Source organism: Phacochoerus africanus, chromosome 2, assembly GCF_016906955.1.
Source record: "Phacochoerus africanus isolate WHEZ1 chromosome 2, ROS_Pafr_v1, whole genome shotgun sequence".
NCBI classification, from domain to species: domain Eukaryota; kingdom Metazoa; phylum Chordata; class Mammalia; order Artiodactyla; family Suidae; genus Phacochoerus; species Phacochoerus africanus.
The window spans coordinates 146,476,817-146,497,535 of record NC_062545.1 but is presented as its reverse complement, the minus strand read 5'-3'; the positions used below and the strand labels follow the sequence as shown (position 1 = coordinate 146,497,535).

General features: G+C 47.3%; 1 protein-coding gene across 2 annotated transcripts in view; it reads right to left on the bottom strand.

Annotated features, from left to right (window-relative positions):
• The window catches only part of APBA2 (amyloid beta precursor protein binding family A member 2), a 244,275-nt gene that overhangs the window by 128,871 nt on the left and 94,685 nt on the right, over window positions 1-20,719 (bottom strand). Inside the window, exon 1 of one of the 2 annotated variants that reach the window (XM_047766883.1) lies at window positions 1,028-1,130. The exons of the other annotated variant lie outside the window; for it this stretch is intronic. The gene's annotated coding sequence lies outside the window, so the exon portion shown is untranslated. Of the gene's footprint in view, window positions 1-1,027; window positions 1,131-20,719 lie in introns of those variants that run through there. 2 annotated transcript variants of the gene reach the window in all.

Sequence of the window (20,719 nt, the reverse complement as noted above, 5' to 3'; positions counted from 1 at the left end):
TTTGGGATTAGCAGAGGCAAACTAGTCTATATAGAATACATAAAAAACAAGGTCCTACCGTATAGCACAGGGAACTATATTCAATATCTTATGATAAACCACAGTGGAAAAGAATATGAAAAGGAATATATAACTAAGTCACTTTGCTGTGCAGCAGAAATTAGCACACTGCAAATGAATTATACTCCAATAAAAGTTTTTTACAAATAAAAAATTAAAAGGAAAATGCTGGGCTATCCCTTAGAAAGCCAGAGATGCTTCCATTCTGACCAAGTCACACAACGATAACTTGCTTCCCTCTACTCAGGGGGCTCGATGTCTGCATTACTGTTCAATTTCTTTCCTAGAGTAAATGCTTCCACTGCTTTTCAAACCCCTTTACAGCATGGGCCTTATTTCCATCATGTATAAAACATGGCCAGAAGGAAGGACCTTACAGGAGGGCTGGGGGAAGGTGAAACCCACAAAGCCTCTAGAACACCACCTGCGGCCACAGCAGCATCAATAGTACGTCCTGTCTTCCACCAACCTCCCCTCTGCCGCACCAATCCAAGCACCTCCAGAGAGAAGTATTTTGGGGGTGAGTGCATGTATTGAATGTCACGTTCAGCGGCAAATACCCTTCCCTTGGACAGGAGTGGGGGCTTCTATTCCTTGTTTTATTCCAGATTCGCTCTGTGACCTCCAGCAGTTTGGTCAGAAAGGTCACTGTCTTCCCTGGGCATCCCCAACCCCAGCTCTGGCCAGCTGTGACCAAGAAAGACAGCAGGGAAGGGCCCAGAAGCCTTGGCTCCCAGGTGGGAGTTCTCTCCCATATGGCCTTCCTCTCCCCTCCCCGGCAACCAGCCACCACCACCCTGAACACCATGGGCCATGGAGGGGCCCATCTCCCAGAAGCCCAGCATCCCCCATCCCTCCAGGCCCAGAAACCCGGGGGACCCCGGAGGAGGCTTGGCCTGCCACCCCTGGAGGAGGAGCTCAGCTCTCCCTCTGCCTGAAAGCTTCTCAAAAGGCCAGTTTGGTTCACCTGTAGCCTGAGCATCCTGCCTGCTCCACGCGGGATCCCAACAAAGGCCGGAGTCATCAAAGCACTTTGGAACGGCAGCCTACAGCACCGGCGCCTTACATAACGCTCTCCCACAAGCGGAAACAGGCCTGCATCTTAACTCAATTTAGAATTGGTTTTTATGGGTCTATATATAGGCCTCACACGAGCACCCCTTGTGGATGGTGGAGAATCAGGGCTCTGGGCTCCCGTCCACCACTGTTCATTAGCATTCTTCTCATGTTTGTTTTTTCTAATTTTCCCAGCAGCATTTTAACTCAATCCCAAGGTCACCCACTGCTTGCACCCAGTGCCACTTTGCATTTTCGCTCAAGAAAAATATGGATTTTCTTGTCTCCACAGCGGTGCCCTCTCCCCACCCTCCCAAGGCCCCTGGCTCGCATAGGCTACAGCAGGGTTGTGTCATTTTGATGACCTGTGTCTCCAGACAGATGGTTCATTTTAAAGACAAACCCAACAAAGTCGTGAGTGGGGAGAGCTAGGAAGACTTCGCGGATCTGCTGTCGCTCCCTGGATGGCTGAGGCACATCCCACCACCCGGAGAGGCACATCCAGGAGGCCCACGCCAACCCAGAGGCCAGAACAAACCAGGTGATTCAAACACAGTTTGGAACATTCAGGCTCTTCTCAGCTGTATATGGCCTGACCACTCCTCCTCGTACTAAACACAGGTCCCTGGTCTCTTTCCCACTCCCACCCCAGAGGCAGCCAAGGCCAGGTCACTTCTTCTGTCCCTCTTGGCCACTTGTGACCAGATAGAAATCTAAGAACCTGCTCTTCTGGTAATTCACAACCATTTCCAGACAAATCCCCTCATTTTCTTCAACTCCAGACTGGAAATGAAGGACACAGGTCTTCCCGCAAGATTAAAACCCTCCACTTTCTAAGTTCTTGGCCCATGCACAGGTTGGTGTGTTTTTAGGCGATCCCAAAGTCCAACTTCCCTGGCGAGACATGAAATATAAAGTCACAGGAGCCCAGGAGATGTTGGAGGCACCTCCTGGCCATGAGGTGACGACTGACTTCTCCAGGGTCCATATCCCCGGCCCATGGAAATAGTGCCAAGGGCAAGGCAGGCCCTCGCCCAGGCGCTCATTCCACAGCAGAGTTCAGGCACAGAGAACATTTCCAATAAAAAGTCCTTCTGTTGCCTAACTTCACCACAAGGTTTGCTTCTCTTAGGAATATTGTTGCTAAAGCAGCTGGCATTTGGTTTTAGGAGTAATTAATTTTCTTAAGGATGCCACCCTCGCTGCCATCTGAGGGTCTCCATTATTCCACGTGCACATTTCTGGCAATAAATTGGATCAAGATCAAACAGAGCCTTTGAAATGCCACTTTCCCAGACACTTGGGAGGTAAACAGAAGTTCTAAATATTCCTCAGAGTGAATGGCTCATGGGTTTACTGATGACTAATCAGTTGCCTTTGATATTATGGCAGGGGAGTCCATGGGAGGTCCCAGATCCAGAAGGTCCTCAGGGCCTAACGCTGGCCCGGATATTAGAGAAGGGGACAAAGACAGAAAGCCACTTAGGGCAATGGCAACAGCCCCTGACAGGCCAGTTCCCCAAGCCTCCCCAAAGCTGGAGACACCAGCCCTGGAGCCCAGGAAAGCTGATGGGAGAAGGTGTGAGAAACAACCTTCGTAAGCGTTTTCTCAATGTTAAGGTAACATTCACAGCTTCACGGACTCCCAGACCTGGGCACTGTCCTGGGAGGGCACCTGGGGACAAGGGGCAAGGGGACAGAGGTCACATGTCCACAGCAGGGACAGGAAGTCTGCCTGGAAATGGGCAGGCTGGCCTTTGGGACTCACAGAGTGACCAGGAGCCCACAAAGCAGAACCACCACCCCACTGTCCAAAATCATATTCCTTCTTCCAGCTGACTTGAGAACTATGGCTAAATTGCCTTGAGTTAAATGGGCAATACTGTGCTTTGTAAGGGGCTGCGCCCTGGGCACATAGACATGGGGATACCTAATTCGCTGTGACGTAGCCGAGTGGGGTTTAATGAGCAGTAATAGCTCAGGTTCCGTGAAGTACTTGCTGACAGAGACCCTGGCCATGCTGAGCAGAAGCCCTGGGATGGGCTGGGAGGGGTCTGCGCAAAGTGCTACAGCCAGCGTCCTGGGCGGGGGGGGGGGATCAGGGTACACCAAAGGCAGGTGTCTGCACAGCGTAGCCAGCTCAGGTGTGGCTCCTCTCGGCACCAGCCTGGTGGCTGCAGCCAGCCCTGAAAGTTATCTGTCTGAGGGGCTATCAGCACCTTTGCAAGAGGAAAGCCTAGAATGGGAGCTCATACTTGCACAGCCTTTATGGGCCAGCCCAGGTGAACATGGAGCCTGCCTGCCCTAGGTTGCCTCATGGAGGGGATGGTCAGCGGGCAAAGGTCAGCATCTGCCAGGTAAACTGCTGCTCAAGGTGGCTTCCTGGGACCTGGCCCTGCAGCTCAGCCAAGCTGCTCTGGGGGATGCAGTGAGATGGGCTAGTGTCCCCTCAGGTGTGGCTGGGACCACAGGATGGGACTGGGGGGTAGAGTGATGCCCCCCCCAGGTTGGAATATATGTCATTTATTGTGGGGCAGGGGTGGGGGCAGGAGGTCTCTTGCTTTCCGATGGGACACAGGGACAGTGCTCAGACAGGCACAGCTTGGTCATAACAGGGCTGAGAAAGAACTGGGACCCTAAGACGCCACTCCAAGAACCAGCCACAGACCAGCGACTGACCTCAGAGAGGGACTCCAGGTCTTCAGAACCAGATGGACTGGGGGACATCAGCCTGGCTGTGGTAAAAAGGGGGCTGCTGGTTGGGGGACAATGATGGTAAAGTTGGGATGTTCCAGCTTGAACGGACACCGCCAGGCTGTTTACAAGTAAAAATCTTAAATTCTAAATAACTGAGTCCCCTAGTGAGCTGCAAGGTAAAGTCTTTAAATGCTAATAACTCTATTTATAAATACTGGCAGGTGTTACTTTTCTCCCTCTAGGCAAGAAGTTGTGTCTTTAAAATCAAAAACTCAAACCTCAGAGTTTCATGGCAGCCTAGCAGTTAGGCGTTGTCACTCCTGTGGCTCGGGTTGCTGCTGTGGCACAGGTTCAATCAAGACCTTTTGCATGTCTTGGGTGTGGCAAAAAAACAAAAAACCCCTCAAACCTTGAGATTCTCATTTGTGCAAATGTTTTGGGAAAAAAACTGGATTTAAAATCCATCTTCAAAGGCCTCAAAGTTTCAAAAACAATTCTTTTGTTTGACAAGGTGGCTTTTAAACACTCTCTTAGAACACTTAATTAAGAATAACATATCCAGGAGTTCCCGTCGTGGCACAGTGAAAACGAATCCGACTAGGAACCATGAGGTTTGCAGGTTCGATCTCTGGCCTTGCTCAGTGGGTTAAGTATCTGGCACTGCCATGAGCTGTGGTGTAGGTCATAGACACAGCTCTGATCCCGAGTTGCTGTGGCTCCGGCATAGGCCGGCAGCTACAGCTCCAATTCAACCCCTAGCCTGGAAACCTCCATATGCCTCGGGTGCGGCTCTAAAAAGCAAAAAACAAAAACAAAAACACAAACAAAAAAAGAATGACATAAAATTGCCATCATTAAAACGGTCAGAAACCTCCATTCTTGGAAAGTTATCTTTCAAAGTCTGGAGGTGACAGGCCACCAGGGATGTGTAATATTCTGCCCCCAGATTCCTCACTTCCTGCTCCAGATTCCAACACCTGGACTCTTTCTATGTGATTAGTTTACTGAGTAGAGGGCTCTTTGTTTCCCCTCCGTGGGGCTTGTGTGGCCACCCTGAAGGCAGGGCTGGCAGCAGAGATGTGATGTGCTTCCATCTCTTTCAAAGCCCAGAAATTTGCTAAAAACCCAAACTGGCTATAATGTTCAGCATCTCTTATTTTTTTCTGTGTTTGCTTTTATGTCATACCCTCTGAGGTCCTTCTCAACAAGCCTGGGACTCCCTTACACAGCGTTGAGCCAATTTATTAACACTGAGGTTCAATCACCCAAAGATGTTCTGACCCATCATCCTCCACAAACTTGTCCTTGAGCAGTGGACAAGGTCCCAAGGACAGAAGCTCAGCTCCAGTGCTCTTCGCAGGAGGGCTGTTTACACTGACTACAACACTGACATGCTTCTCCAGCGATTCTTGACATTAAACAGGTCTTGGGTTTTAGATTCCTTGCCTGGCTTTGGGAAAGGAAATGACAGTGCGACACAGAGGTATCAAAAACCAGAACTCAGTGCCAAGGCTCGAAGCAGCTCCGTGAGAGGCCAGGAGTTGTCTGCCAGGGGCTCAGCCAGGTCTGTGCAGATCCCAGGGAGGGAAGGAGGGCTTTGGATGAGCCCTCCCAGCCTGGGTTTGTGAGGCCCTCCTCATTATTATTCCCTCCTAAGCAAATGAGGCTTCTATTTTTGCTGCAAGGCATCTGATGCCTTCCAATCCCCCTGCTGTCTCCTGGAGGCAGGTTGGGATTTCGTGTTCTATCCAGGCAGCTCAGAGCTGCTGAAGGGAGGGTCATCAAGACTGCTGGGAGCCAGAGGCACTGCCTGTCAATCTTAGCAAAAGAGGATGCAGTGCTCTAGAGAGCTCCAGGGAAAGTGCCGTTCAGATAGTCTGCAGAGACCTCTAAGTGCCTGGGCTCACCAGGACAGGCACTCACTGCTTCACAAAAGGGGACCTTTCAATTCCTCGCCACCGCCCCACACACTGCTGTGAAGTAGCGAGGGTGCTTATCAGCCCCATTTTACAGGTGAGGAAATTGAGGCACATACAAGGTATTAAGGCCACACAGCAAGCAGAGGGGTTGGGATTTAATGCTGGCACTTGACCCAGAGTCCGTGCTCTTAGGTCTTCCGTTATGTTGGTAGGAAGAAATGAGGGACACTATTTATAAGACATAAACCAAATGACAGATCATTAAGAAATCAATAAGAAAAATTTTTAAAAAATGAGCCAAGGGTATGAACCAGTAATTCACAGAATAATAAATACATGAAATGAATACATATACATATAAATTTCATATAAATATATGAAAAGATGTTCAATCTCATGGGCAGGCAGAGGAATGCAAATTCAGACCCCTAGTAGATACCACCTTCCCCACCAGACTGAAATTAAAAGCACCTGACAATACGAAGTGTCATCAAGGAGTAGGACAAGGAGGTGTCACAAGCAGCTGGGGAGCTGCTCATCAGGAGACCCACACAGAAAACAATTTAGCTGCTTTGAGAAAATTGGAAGACTCTTGGACTCTCTCCTGCAACAATTCCCATCCTTGCTAAATATTCAGACAAACCTGGCTCATGGTCGCAGAGACACACTGTGTGTTCCTAACAGCCTTGTCTGTAGTAGCAAGAACGTGGAGACCATCTGAAACACCCACCAGTGTAGAACAGAGAAATTATACCATGTTCCTACAATGAAACATCACACAACAGCAAAAAGGTCTGAACTAAAGCTATACATTTTCATATGGAAAAATCTCACAAACATAAGGTGCAGCCCAAAAGGTAAGCTACAGAAAAACACACAATTTGATAGCATTTACATCATGCATAAAGACTTGCAAAAATCATAGGTACAGGTATGCTTACAAACGTGGTGAGTTTAAACATCAAACTCTAACAACAGTTACCTCCGTGTGAGCAACAATGAGGTATAGTCAGGAAGATGCTTTAGCTGAACTAGTCATCGTGATGGTTTAAAACATGTCCATAAATTCTTGGACATTCCCTTTAAAAGGTGGAGCCTACTTCTCCTTTCCCTGCCTGTGGGCTGGACTTAGTAACTGGCCTCTAGGGAACGGATCACAAAAGGCGTATAGTATTCTTGCAACTCTCTCTTGGATCACTTGCTCTGGGGAAAGCTGACTGCCATGCCACAAGGACACCCAAGCAGCACTATGAAGAGGTCCACATCGCCAAGAACTGAGGCCTCCTGCCAACAGCCATGGGAGCGCATCTCAGCAGAGGATCCTCCAAGCCCCAGACAACTGTAGCCCCGGCCCACATCTAGACCCTGAGCCAAGAAATCTGCTCTCAGCTCCCTGACCCACAGACTCTATACACAAGATAATAAATGTCCACTGCCATTGCCAAATGTTCACTACCTTTTGCCAGGAGGAGAAAACCAATACAGTAATACTCTCTACCTTAAGCAAGCGGTAGATACCTAGGTGTCCATCACATCATCCCTTTTACCTTTTTGTATGTTTTATAATAAAAATTTAATGCAAAAGACTTGAATTAAGTCAAAACTCTGGTTAATAATTGCAAATGGTGGGTCAAAAAAGACAGGAACCCACAGTGGGCTTCATCCTTCTGAGTGACTGAGGAATGACATCTCTCCTCAGGGACAGAGGGACTTAGAAAAGCCCCATTGAAGGGGTGGAGAGTCCTGAGGCAGGAGGAGGGGACTGGAGGATTTGCTGTATTAACACATTAACGAATGGAGACTTTTTCGGACTAAGAACGTGTGTACCTGAGCCCCGGTGGCAGCCACCACACTTTCCGGGTGGATCTTGCAGGGGCGAGGGGTGTTGGCAGCACTCTGGGTGGCCGACCCCACACCTGCTCTCTCCAGCTCCTGCAGCCATCAGAGAAGGGTGGGGCTGCCCAGAATCTGGATCTGGTCAACACCATGTCCCGCCCTCTCCTGCAGGTCCCAGACAACAGAAGGACATTTCACTCCTTAGAAGCAGTTGAGCTGGTCAGAGTCAACTGGTCCAGTTAAAGCAGCCAAACCAGTCAAGTCCAATAGACCCAGTCTGCATCAGTCCTGAAGAACCCCAGCAGAACTACTCTAGACCACTTACTTTCAATCCTACAAGGGTTTAAATCCAAAACCTCACACGTCGAATTCCCATCGTGGCACAGAGGAAACAATCCAACTAGGATCCATGAGGTTGTGGGTTCTATCTCTGGCCTTGCTCAGTGGGTTTAAGGATCTGGTATTGCCGTGAGCTGTGGTGTAAGTCGAAGACACAGCTCGGAACCTGCATTGCTGTGGCTGTGGTGTAGGCCATCAGATGTAGTTCCGATCCGACCCCTAGCCTGGGAACCTCCATATGTCGTGGCCCTAAAAAGCAAAAAAAAAAAACCCAAAAAACAAACAAACAAAAAAAAACCCAAACTTCACATGTGCTATTTTCCTCAATTTACTCATTCAAAGAAGAACTCTACCCAAATCCATTTTCTTGCCATCAAGTGACAGATGAAGCAACAATAATGCCTAATATATTCTGAGGTTGCTTTCTTTTTTTTTATAAAAAGCACTCAGTCGGGGTGCCAGAGGAGTTTAAGCCACCCTTTTAGTGTTCTCCTTTTGACCTTGATTTGTCGGGAAAATGACCACTGAGAATTTGGATCACTGGTGTTTGTCCTCATTATTCATGCCCTCTGGCCGCCTCTCTCAGACAAGAGGAGGAAAAAGATGTGGTGAGAAAGGCAGATAGTTAGTGAAGGTAACCATGTTTAACATCGGGCCCTGTGACAGTACCAAATGTGGCACAGGTGAGGCAGAAGCCCCACCCCCAGTGATGCTCACCTTGCAGGGCGGGACACAGACCAATGCTCAGCCCCTGGGACCAGGGTGCCTAACCTTCTCCTCTTTTCCCAGACAGTCAGGGCCTGGCTAAGACACACGCCCGAGGGCATGATGTCCCCAGACTTCCTACCTTGGCTGCCTCCAGCTCAGCCCTGAGGGAGCCAGGCAGCAGACAGCCCTGCTATGGTGTCATCAGAGCACGGAACCAGATGGGGCCCCAGCAGCTCCCTCTGTCGCAAAGACGCAGGAGGCGGAGAGAACAAGACCGGACCTCAGACGCCACCTCTTTGCTTACGAGCTGTGACCACAACCACCTCCACACCCCGGAGCCTCCGGCTCCACCTCAGGAACAGAGGAAAACCTGCCACTGGATCCTGGGGCTCCCCCCGGCCCCTCCACAGCTTTCAGGATAGCAGTCAACCCTTCTCGAAAGGAAACCAGGGCCAAGTTCAGGACTGTTTCCTCAGCTGTGAAATGTGGATAATAACAGTCTCCTATAAACTAATGTCAGCGTATGGCCGTGTGACTTTGGCAGATACTAAAGGAAATATGTGTGGCTAAAGCCACCAGAGCCCACTGCCCGGCAGCCACCACCCCCAGCCCCAAGAAGTGCTTCTTAACCAGCCACTGCGAGCCCCTCCGAGGGGAACCCCATACCCAGGTCCACGCTGACAGCTCCTGGCACACAGCAGAGGTTCTACTCCTTGACTCCAGAATCCCCTAACTTGTCACCTTTGACCCCACAGTAGCCACCCTGGCCAACTGAGAGCCAACCTCATCCCTCAGCATAAGGGTCTGGATGACCTCCTCAGACTCTACACTTCCACAGAGGAAGCTCAGTGGCCCAGAGGGAGGCAGGTTTCTAGGGCAAGGTCAGGGGCCTCCCAGCACCACTTACACCACAGCAGGACCCTGTCCACTGTGGAACCAAGGAGTAACCCAGGTGCATGGGATCGCAAAGTCCCATTAAACCCCTTCCTACACATTCTCTGGACCCACACCCTCCCAAATCACGTGTGTCCCAGGAGAAGACTGGATTGTCTTGGGGAGGGGGTGGGGGGCACCTCCACCTGGTGGGTGAAGGAGCTGAGCTGTCAGAGCTGTGCCAGGCCCCTCCAGCCCATCCTGGGAGTGAGGCTGTGGTTCCCTCACAGCTGGGGGTGGGGGTGGTCCATGAGGTACCGCCCCTCCCGGAGACCCTATTCCCTGCACCACACACCTTGGGGGCTTCCACATCCACCCTAGCCTCCAGGAGAAATATCCACGTCGAGTTCGGTTTCTTTAAAGTATTGCCATGTGGAGGCCCCCAAACTGCATGTCAGAACAGGATCCTAGCAGGGTCATGCAGGTCAAGACGGGAACCAATGACCCACCACACATGGGCCCTCACACATGGCCTCTCATCTGGGAAACAAAGGCAAGGAAACGAATTTCACTTTCAAAATAGGGCTTGAATCAAGCAAAGATCACCTCACATATCCGTCTCCACACACAGGGAGATGGTGGTGGGGTTGGAACTGTCAGCCTCCTTGCAGTATTCCAAGCCCCCTGAAAGAGGGGGACAATGTTGTCTCTGCAGGGTCTGCTCTCCAGGGAATCCCACAGCCGGCTGGCACAGTGGGGACATGGCAGGCAACAGGCAATGACTTCTTGTTTCCTCAAGGTACCCCCCAACTCTATCATGTGACTTCATACCTGCAAGATCTTAGCCCATGTGCCAAGCTGCCTTTGGTTTGGGGGTTTTTTATGGGGGAATGTCTTTTTTTAGGGCTGCACCTCTGGCACATGGAAGTTCCCAGCACCACACACTTTGGGTGGCTAGGGGTTGAATCAGAGCTGTAGCTCCCGGCCTACACCACAGCCACAGCAACTCGGGATCCCAGCAGCGTTTGCAACCTACACTGCAATTCACGGCAACACTGGATCCTTAACCCACTGAGCGAGGCCAGGGATCAAACTTGCATCCTTGTGGATATTAGTCAAGTTTGTTACCGCTCAGCCACAATGGGAACTCTCATGCCTTTAGTTTTAATGATGCATTTCATGATAGTTTTCATTTTTCCATAGAGGTTACTGCAACCTGGCCCACTACAGAGGTCTCTAACTACACTTCTCCAGAACAGGCTGAATGCCAGCCCCACAGCAGGCGGGCAATGCTCCCACTGAGCCAAGGGGGAAGCTTTTCCCACTACATCATCAGCGTGTCCTTGTGGTGGTCCTGGGAGACAAAGGCCTCTTTCCAGTCTTGTTTTATCATGATAATGTGCTGTTTTGTTTTGCTATCTTTAAGTCTATCCTTATCAATTTATTTTCCAATGACTAAACTTCAAATAAGACATGAGTACTTTGGGGAGAAATATAAAATGTGTATTGCCGAAGTAGACATATACACAATCAGAATATTCTTACTAAGCCCTCCTTAGGATGAAGCTGATATAACAGAAGAGAGGACCACAATAATGAAACTGAACCCATGATAACAAGGTAGAACTACCAGATCAAGCCTTGCCTGAAACCATGCATCTGGACTTTTCAGTTACACAAGAAAAGTTTGTGACCATGGGATGCATCCTCTGTTACCTCAAGGGTCTTAAATTAATGATGAAACTTAATTAAATGAGGGCCAGGGAGGTAATACAACTTTGCCAGCCCAGAGAAGACCAGAATGAAAGCTCAGTTATGTTGCATTAAATCCTGCCTCGTGTCAACATCCTGGGCTGTGCTTATCAAGGTTTCCACTGAATCCTTAATCCTTTACAAGGGTGGAGGCAAGCCTAGCATTCAAGCCTTACACCATCAAAATCTAGCAGAAATTAGATTTAACTCAATCAGATTTTTTTCATGCCTCTAAACCCAACAAGACAAGCCTAAATGGTCAGTGGGGATTCTAGCAAATGTGTAAGCTGAAGGGCACAGTTTACATCAAACATTTCTGCACCACCTCCTTCTCTCTGAAAGATGGCTTTGACCCTGGCTCGCAGAAATCCTCAAGGCAGGTTTCAGACAGAAATGGTCTCTCTCTCTTTTTTCTATTTGGCTTTTTAAAAAAATTGATGCATAGTTGATTTACAATTAAATGTTCTCTTAATTAGCCTCATAAAAAAGGCAGTGCTCTGGCAGTCAAGCTGGTGGCTAAGTTGTGTTGGCTTACCCCTCCTTCTATCCTCTCCCTTCCCCTCCTCCCTCTCTCTCTTCCTTCCTTTCCTTCCTTCTTTTTTTCTTTCAGCTGTGCCTTCAGTTATATGGAAACTCCTGAGCCAGGGACTGAACCCAAACCATAGCAGCAACCTGAGCCACTACAGTGACAACATCAGAGCCACCAGGGAACTCCTTTCTTTCTTTCAGTGACTGATACAAAGACCCAAGGAAGGATCAGCACAACCAGTTCTGCACGCTGCTATCTACATCTCTTAGACTGAAGACCTGAGGATGCAGAGGTGGTGACCTGCTCAGGGTCACAGCCAAGGCCAAACCTGCAGAGTGAGAGGACCCAAGTTCACGTCACCCTTCACTGGCCACCCCCCAGCAAAGACTACCCCTTGCAGAGCACCATCTGTTCACACAGGCCTAGTGACACCGGCGAGTCCAGGCTCCCCTCAGGATCAAGGTGACATCAGGGAAGTGGGACCCTCTGCAGGGCAACATGCATGCTGGGGACACAGGCAGTGCTGGGCACAGGGGAGGTTGGCTCCGGATGGTTTTCTGCTTCACAAATGCCCAATAGGACAAGCCCACCTGCAGCAATGCTGACCGTTCCGGAAACCCACAAGAATCATCTGGGCCTTGGGAAGCTGTGTCCCCCATCACAGAGCATCCTGCCTGCACTCGGTCTCAGACCTCCTCCAACCCAGTCTGTCCACAGCACCCTGACGGCCCATCCATGTGTCCAAACTGGCAGGAGGCCCAGCACACCTCTGGCCTACCTAGCCTACCAGTCCTCTGCCGGGATGCTGGCAAGCCCCTCCCAGGTCACCCAGCACAGTGTCACCCCTCTCAGGGCCCTGCAGCTCACGTGTGCCTGCCCCCCCAACCCCAAACCATCTGCCACATCCCAGCCTCTCCCAGGCTGATGTCAAAGGCAGGACCCACAGAAGCAGAGGCACAGAAAGATCATGAGAGGGGAAGAGGTACAAGAGGAGCAGGGGCCCGGTCCAGGAACAGGTGTAGATGGGGAGGCACAAGCAGTGCATGTGGCCAGGGCTCAGAGCGCCAGCACTGCTGGGAAAAAGAGCCACTCAAAGCTACTGCTGCAACCCAGACATGCCAAAGCCACAGGAGCAGAGGGTATCAGACCTTCAGGATTTTAAGACCTAACATCCCCTTCATACTAATTAAATGCTCTGGCCCACTGAGCAGCTCAGGGCCAAGTCTCGGTGTGTTTGGAAAAATGTCATCCAGTTCCCAGTGCCAGTGGCACCTTCTGGATGGCCAGCTGCATTGCCAGTTGCAGAGGAGGAAATCAGGGGCTATGCTAGCCCACAGAACACACCTACGCTGGAAGGGACACAAAGCCCCAGCCAGCCCACAAGCAAGGATCCTCGAGGGAGATGCTGTGATAGTTTACAATCTGCCAGATTTTATGTTCTTCTATGATTAAAGGAAGGTGGAAAAAAGAGTCCCCCTTACAGAACTTCGGCCATCACAGCTCCCTCGGATGCCCTCTAAAGTGGCCCCATGGCCCAAGAGTGAGACAAGGAGGACCCCACCATCAATACACTCCAATTCCCCTGGGGCTGCTACTAGCCTGGGATGGGCGCAGGGAGCTGCCTCAACTTTAGGTGGCATTAAAACAAAACAAAACAAACAAACAACGTTGTTTCCTGGTGGCTCAGTGTGTTAAGGATCTGACACTGTCATTGTTGTGGTTCAGGTCAGTGCGGTGGCTTAGGTTCTATCCCTGGCCCTTGGAATTTCCACATCCCATGGGCATGGCCAAAATAAAACAAAAAACATACTTTGGGTGGCAACCCCTTCCCAAACCTCGGGACACTTGGCACTGCTTCAAAGAACTCCAGAGCTCATTACTGGGCCAGCCTAAACAAAAATGACCTCTAGTGCCTTCTTGGTATCTGTGACTAGGGAAAGGCTGCTTATCATTTCACATGGAGCAAGGCAAGCGCAAGCTGGGCAAGTCACATGAATGAGCTGGTGGCGCATGGAAGCCCTCCTTTGGCCAAAATGCCCAAGAGAGACAGAGCCCCGCATGGGGCTCTGAGAGACCTCTGAGTGGGAGGGAGCTGGGGATTGAGGGAGGAAGAAGGGAGCTGATCCACCAGCCAGAGCACACCAGCCCTCCCTGAAGCCTTCTCAGTCTGGATCACTGCACCCTTCTGAGACAGATGTTCTCTTTGGGGACCATGAGCCTCACAGGGGTAGCATCCTGTCTGCGCAACCACACAGTGCCTGAGTCTCAGAGCCGGGAATGGACCTGAAGTCTGCCCAAGTCCACCATCCAACTCTTCTCACTGCCTCTTGAATGAAAATGGGGCACAGGTAAAGGGTCCAGCTGCTCCAAGGTGGGATGATTTGAGCAACATGGGTGCCAGCAGGGCTCTCCCTTCTGTGTGCTCTTCAAGCATCTCTGTGCTGGGAACAAGGCATCTTATAGAAAGGCTATGTGACACAGATGGAAGCAGGAGGGGGTTGTGGCAAGCATGCATCTGGAAGATGCCTCATTGTCCACATTCCAGAATGTTCCAGGGTCGAGATGCTGAATCGGGCCTCCCAGAAGAGCTGGAGGCCTCCCCAGCGCACAGCTGAGTGTACCCTGGACCATTTTCTTTCTTTTTTAAAATTTTATTGAAGTATAGTTGATTTACAATGTTACATTTAACTGCATAATTTCTGCTATACAGCAAAGTGATTCAGTTATACACATATATATTTGTGCTATTTTCTTGATGATCTCGTTCCCAGGCAGGAGGCTGGGTCCCAGCCACCAGAACTGGGAAGCTCTCATGCTGAGCCTCAGAAGCAGAAAGAAAGGCCAGAGGACAATGCATTTGAGGAGGAGAGTCCTAAGGTGGGGTTCATGCATCCATAAATAGGAAGAGAAATGGTGGTAGTGAAGGAAACCAACCAATGTGGTGGGGTTCACTTCCGCATCCTAAATAGACTTGAACTATTAAAGAAACATAGTCAGTGGTTAAAAACATGCTCACTGCCAATGATCTAAATAGATGTTTTTTCAAAGAAGACATACAGATGGTCAGCAGGCACACAAAAAGATGCTCAACATCACTAATAATTAGAGAAATGCAAATCAAAACTGCAATGAGGTACCACCTCACACCTGTCAGAATGGCCATCATTAATAAGTCTACAAATAACAAATGCTGGAGAGGGTGTGGAGAAAAGAGAACCCTTCTACATTGTTGGTAGGACTGTAAACTGGTACAACCACTATGGAAAACAGCATGGAGATTCCTCAGAAAACTAAATATAGAACTACCATAAGATCAAGCAATCCCATTCCCAGGCATATATCCACATAAAACTATAATTCTAAAAGATACATGCACCCCTATGTTCAATGCAGCACTATTCGCAATAGCCAAGATGTGGAAACAACCTAAATGTCCATCGACAGATGAATGGGTTAAGATGTGGTACATATATACAATGGAATACCACTCAGACATAAAAAAGAATGAAATAATGGCATTTGCAGCAACATGGATGCAATTAGAGATTTTCATACTAAGTGAACTAAGTCAGAAAGAGAAAGACAAATATGATATCACTTACATGTGGAATCCAATATAGGGCACAAATGAACCTATCAACAAAACAGACCGACTCACAGACACAGAGAACAGACTTGTGGTTGCCAAGGGAGAGGAGGAAGGGAGTGAGATGGACTGGGAGTTTAGGGTTAGCAGATACAAAGTATTACATTTAGAATGGATAAACAATGATGGGTTTTACCATGTATCACAGGGAACTGCATCCAATCTCTTGGGATAAACCATGATGGAAGATAATAAATAAGAAAAGGAGGAGTTCCCGTCGTGGCGCAGTGGTTAACAAATCCGACTAGGAACCATGAGGTTGCGGGTTTGGTCCCTGCCCTTGATCAGTGGGTTAACGATCCGGCGTTGCCGTGAGCTGTGGTGTAGGTTGCAGACGTGGCTTGGATCCCGCGTTGCTGTGGCTCTGGTGTAGGCCAGTGGCTGCAGCTCCGATTCAACCCCTAGCCTGGGAACCTCCATATGCCGTGGGAGCAGCCCAAGAAATAGCAACAACAACAACAACAAAAGACAAAAAAAAAGGAATGTGTATGATAATATATCTGGCTCACTATGCTGTACAGCAGAAATTTGCACCACATACACCACAACCCTGCCCACTGTTGATGCACCAGACCTTATCAGAATAATCCTCCACCAGAGAAAAGGGTGAAATGCTGAATGTTATGGGTCCAATACAACCTCTGTACTAAAGCCAAAGAAAGAATGAGAAAGGTAAACAATCACCAGACTCACTTATAACCATAGATGCTAAAACCCTAAATAAAACATTAGCCAACGGAACCTGGCAGTGTCTAAGCAACACATCACGATGAAGGATGGGTTTATCCCAGGAATGTCAAGTTGGTGTCGTATTAGAACAGCCATTCATGCAATCACATAAATCATCACATTAACAGATTATCTCAATCAACATGGGAAAACTACTTCATAAAATTCAACAAGCAGTCATAATTAAAGGGAGGGGGACTTCAGGCACATGAGAACCAGAAGGGGATGCTGAACAGAGAGCAAGCATCTTCCTCTAGCCAGCAGCAAACACCTTAGTGAATGAGGGACCATCAGTCATGGCCCTACAGGAAGGTATAAGACAAGAACTGGGGGCATCGCTGCTTCTGCCTGACACTGTCCTGTCACTCCTAAGCAAAAAAATCAGAAAACCAAAAGAAATCAAAGGATGAGGACTTGAATGGCTGAAGTCCAACTGGCATTATTTGCAGGGGACATGCTGTCCACAGAGAAAATCAAAAAGACTCTACAAACTACTTAGCCAGGCTGCTGGACAGCAGGTCAACAGACAAATTCCACACCCACAAAAGGTCATTTCCAAAGAGATACCACCTAGCCGGTAGCCAAAAATAGCTAACTAGAAATGACTCTAATGTAAAAAATATAAGACCTTTACAGAAAAGTACTATTACTTTGTCAAAAGATATTAAAAGAAGACTTACCAAAATGCTATAAGCATGTTTTTACTTGGAGTGTTAAATCAGCAAGTTCATTTCCCTAAAATATGAAGATTAATAAAAATTAAAAGAAAAAGGCCAAAAACCCAATAGAAAATAGGGCAAGATGTGAACAGATAGATTATAGAGAAATAAATGCAAATGGTCTTTTAGGTGTATGAAAAAGGTCTTCAACCTCTCATGTAAGAGAAATGTAACTTAAAATTACACTGAGGTAGCATTTCTCACTGTTTAGATTGGCAATAATCCAAGTTTGACAGCTCTCTGTTGTCGAGGTTACAGGGAAGGACAGAGGGCCCAGTCCCAAAGGGATAGACCATGTGGACCCCAGTGGATCTGTGCTGATTTAAGTTGCAATTATTTTTTCCTGGCTTCTTATTTGGTTTTTCTTTACTCTACTATATGGTGTTTCCTGCTTTATATAAAAGTAGTATTTTTTACTGATCCAAATTTAGTTTTATCAGTCTTTTCTTATGTTGTTTTGGGGTTTGAATCATAATTGTTCCCACCTGCAGATTATAAAAGAGGTTATCTAGGAGTTCCTGCTGTGGCGAAGTGGGTTAAAAATCCAAACGCTGTGGCTTGGGTTCGATCCCTGGTCTGGACACTTCCATATGCCACGGGGGCAGCCATTTAAAAAAATTAAATAAAAAAACATAACTTAACTGTATTTTATTCCAGTACTTGTGGTAAATATCTACAAAGAGCCATCTGATATATAGGCTGGTATATGATAAAAGATATCAATTACATTTTATTTTTTTCCTAATGACTATAGTGAGATAACAGAAAATGTACATCAGTCCCTGCCCCTGGTTTCTGATAGAGGGCTCCAGTTGTCCTAAGATCATTTTTTTAAAAGGTTATCTAACATTTTATTTAGAAAATTTCCATCACTATTCCTAAGTGATATTGATGTGCAGGTTGCTTTTATTGAATAATTTTATTTCCAACTTCTTCTATACTCTAGAATACCTTAAGTAGCATTGAGATTACATGTTCTTTGAAGATCTGATAGAATTCTTCCTGCGAAGCTCTGTCGGGTTGGAGACTTTTCTATTTGTTTCAGTGGAAATTGGTTTGTTTCTACTTTATGTGCCTACTGGGGTCAGTTTGGGTAATTACATTTTTCTCAAAAAGTACCCTTTTGAACCCAGGTGCACATTTATTTGCACAGCAATGTATAAGTGGCTTCTAATGATTTTCTTAACACGCTCTGTTTTGTTAGTTATTTCCCTATTGTCATTTCTCATTTTGTGTCTCTGTGTGCTCTCGCTCTCTCTCATAATTAGGTTAGATAGTGGTCTGCCCACCTGATTTTTCCCCTAAGAATCAGCATGCTCATTAGTCCTCCTGTTTTCCTCTGCCCTAATTCATGAATTTCCACCTCTGCTCTTGTTTCTTCACTCTGTTCTCAGCCAGTTTACTGGGCTGTCTTGTCCAGCATTTTGAGTTGGATGTTGAACTCATTCATTTGTTTATTTTTTACTTCAAGGCCACGCCACAGCTGTATGTGCATACCATAAGTGGATGTACTCATTTTCATTCATATAATAGTCTATAAATGATGCAATTTGGTTTTATATAACTCCCTTCACCCAGGAACGTATTAAATAGAGTTTAATGTTATCATTTCCCAAACGGAAGGGCCTTTGTGTTCTTAAGGTATGGTTAACTTTGAGTTTGATTGCATTGCATTTTTTTTCTTTCCCTTCATTATAATAGAATGAAGTTATATGGAAGCAGGTCTACAATCAAATATTCCTTTTTTTTTTTTTTTTTTTGGTCATGGTGTGCAGCACTTTGATGTGGGATTCAAACTCAGTTCCCAGACCAGGAATTGAACCCGGGCCACAGAGGTGGAAGCGCCGAGTCCTAATCACTAGATCACTAGGGAACTCCCGGTGACAGAATACTGTTTGTACATTTCCATGTTATGGCACCTTTCTGTTGCCTTTCTGTTGAGGATTTCTTTGTAAAAGAATATATGTCAACTTTCATAAGTGTTCTGTGAAACACTTCAAGTATATTCTGGGAACAAAGCTGTATGCTCTATGATCATAATACAAAGCTGGTATGTTGGGAGGCATATGTCATGTGTCCCCTTGGCACTCTCTGGAATCAGTGCACTTGCCTCCATGTCCCCTGCCTACGTGTGGTCTCCACTTCACGGATGTCCCTCCATGTCCAATGTTTGATGCTGCAGACAGAACCGTAACGACTATATGTGCTCTGCTGACTGCAGACTTTAGGGCTGAACAATGTCCCTTTGTTCATTTCATGGTTTTGGGTGAAATAAAGATCAAACTCCTAATTTCTTTTTTCTTTCTCTCAGCTTATTTCTATTTACTTCCCATCATTTCTGAAGCGCTTTGTTTTAGGTAGGACTCTTTTTTTTATTTATTGTAATAAAGTGTAGTTGATTTATGTGTTAATTTCTGCTGTGCAGCAAAGTGATCCAGTTATACACATATATATATTCTTTTCCATCATGATCTATCCCAGTAGATCAGATATAGTTCCCTGTACTATACAGTAGGACATCACTGATTGTCCATTCTAAATGTAATAATTTGCATCTACTAACCCCAAATTCCCAGTCCTTCCTGCTCCCCCTTGGCAACCACAAGTCTGGGAAATCTTGAGTTGGCCACTGACCTCTGCATGGGGAAGGTGGTCCAGATGCTGTGGACCCCAATGTGAGTACCAGGATGTCCCTAAAATGCTGACTTCTCTAAGGCACTTGTTTGAGGAACCTTGGCAAAGCAGGGACACACATGGCTGCAGGGCAGGCTGGCCTCTGCTGCAGGCAGCTAGCTTGGACCCTGATGCCCAACTAGAGGCCACAGCTCCAGGTGGAAAGTCAGAAGAAGAGCTGGGGTAAGAGGACAGGCAGTGTCCACTGCTCTGCCCCTTCCAAGGCTAACAGACAAGGTAGGAGAGCAGGATGACAAGGTGGGGATTCGGGTGCTATTCAGCAAAGCTAGGAGGGCAGGCACAAGCTGCCGTGGGTCAAGGTCTGAGCGCCCATGACAAAGGCTGACCAGGATGCCCAGAGGCAGAATCCCTGGGAAAGTGAGGAGCACAAAGACAAAGATGCTGATGGACAATGAAACAGATGGAGTGCTCCATGCCAAAAGGCCTCTTGCACAGAGGAAAGTTTTAAATAACAATGTCCTTAGACTTCTGATAATTGAGCACTATACCCCAAAAGTCCTAGGAGAAACACTGCATTCTTTCTCTGTCTCTTGAAGTTGTAAATCTTATCATGTCTGAAATACAAATGCCCCAGGAGCTAATAACTAACACACTGGCCACAGAGATGAAGGGGAAAGGGGAGGGGAAAAGGATTTTTTTAAAAAACACAGACTGCTCCTAGAAGTTCCCTTGCCCAAATAGCTAGTCCACAGTCTCTATAAGATCACGAATACCAGTAAAAAGCTTTAGCTGTGTGAATGGGCACCGGATTCATGGCTAAGGTTTTGGAACGAAAGCTGTGGAGTTTTCGGTTTGTGTCTGTATGTCTGCGTATGTCTATAGATGTATGTTGTGTACGTGGGATGCTTTTCTACCCCTGGAGGGTATCATAAAATGAATTGTAAAAGAGCTCTAATTAATTGGTCTAAAGAAAAATAAGCTTTAATATCAAAGTGCACTTATGTAAAACTAAGATTTAATTTTCTTTCATCTTCTGAAAGTTTCAGATATAATTTTATTGGGCTATTGGTCTGCTCCCGATGGGTTTATGAAAGTTTTTCTTTGTCTTTTAGGTAATCTGCCTAGAGAACAAGGATTCTCTGTTTTATAAAAGAATTTCCTGTGCTTCCTGTGGTCTTCATCAGATCTTTGATGAAGTCTTCTGAGCCTTGACTCAATCTGA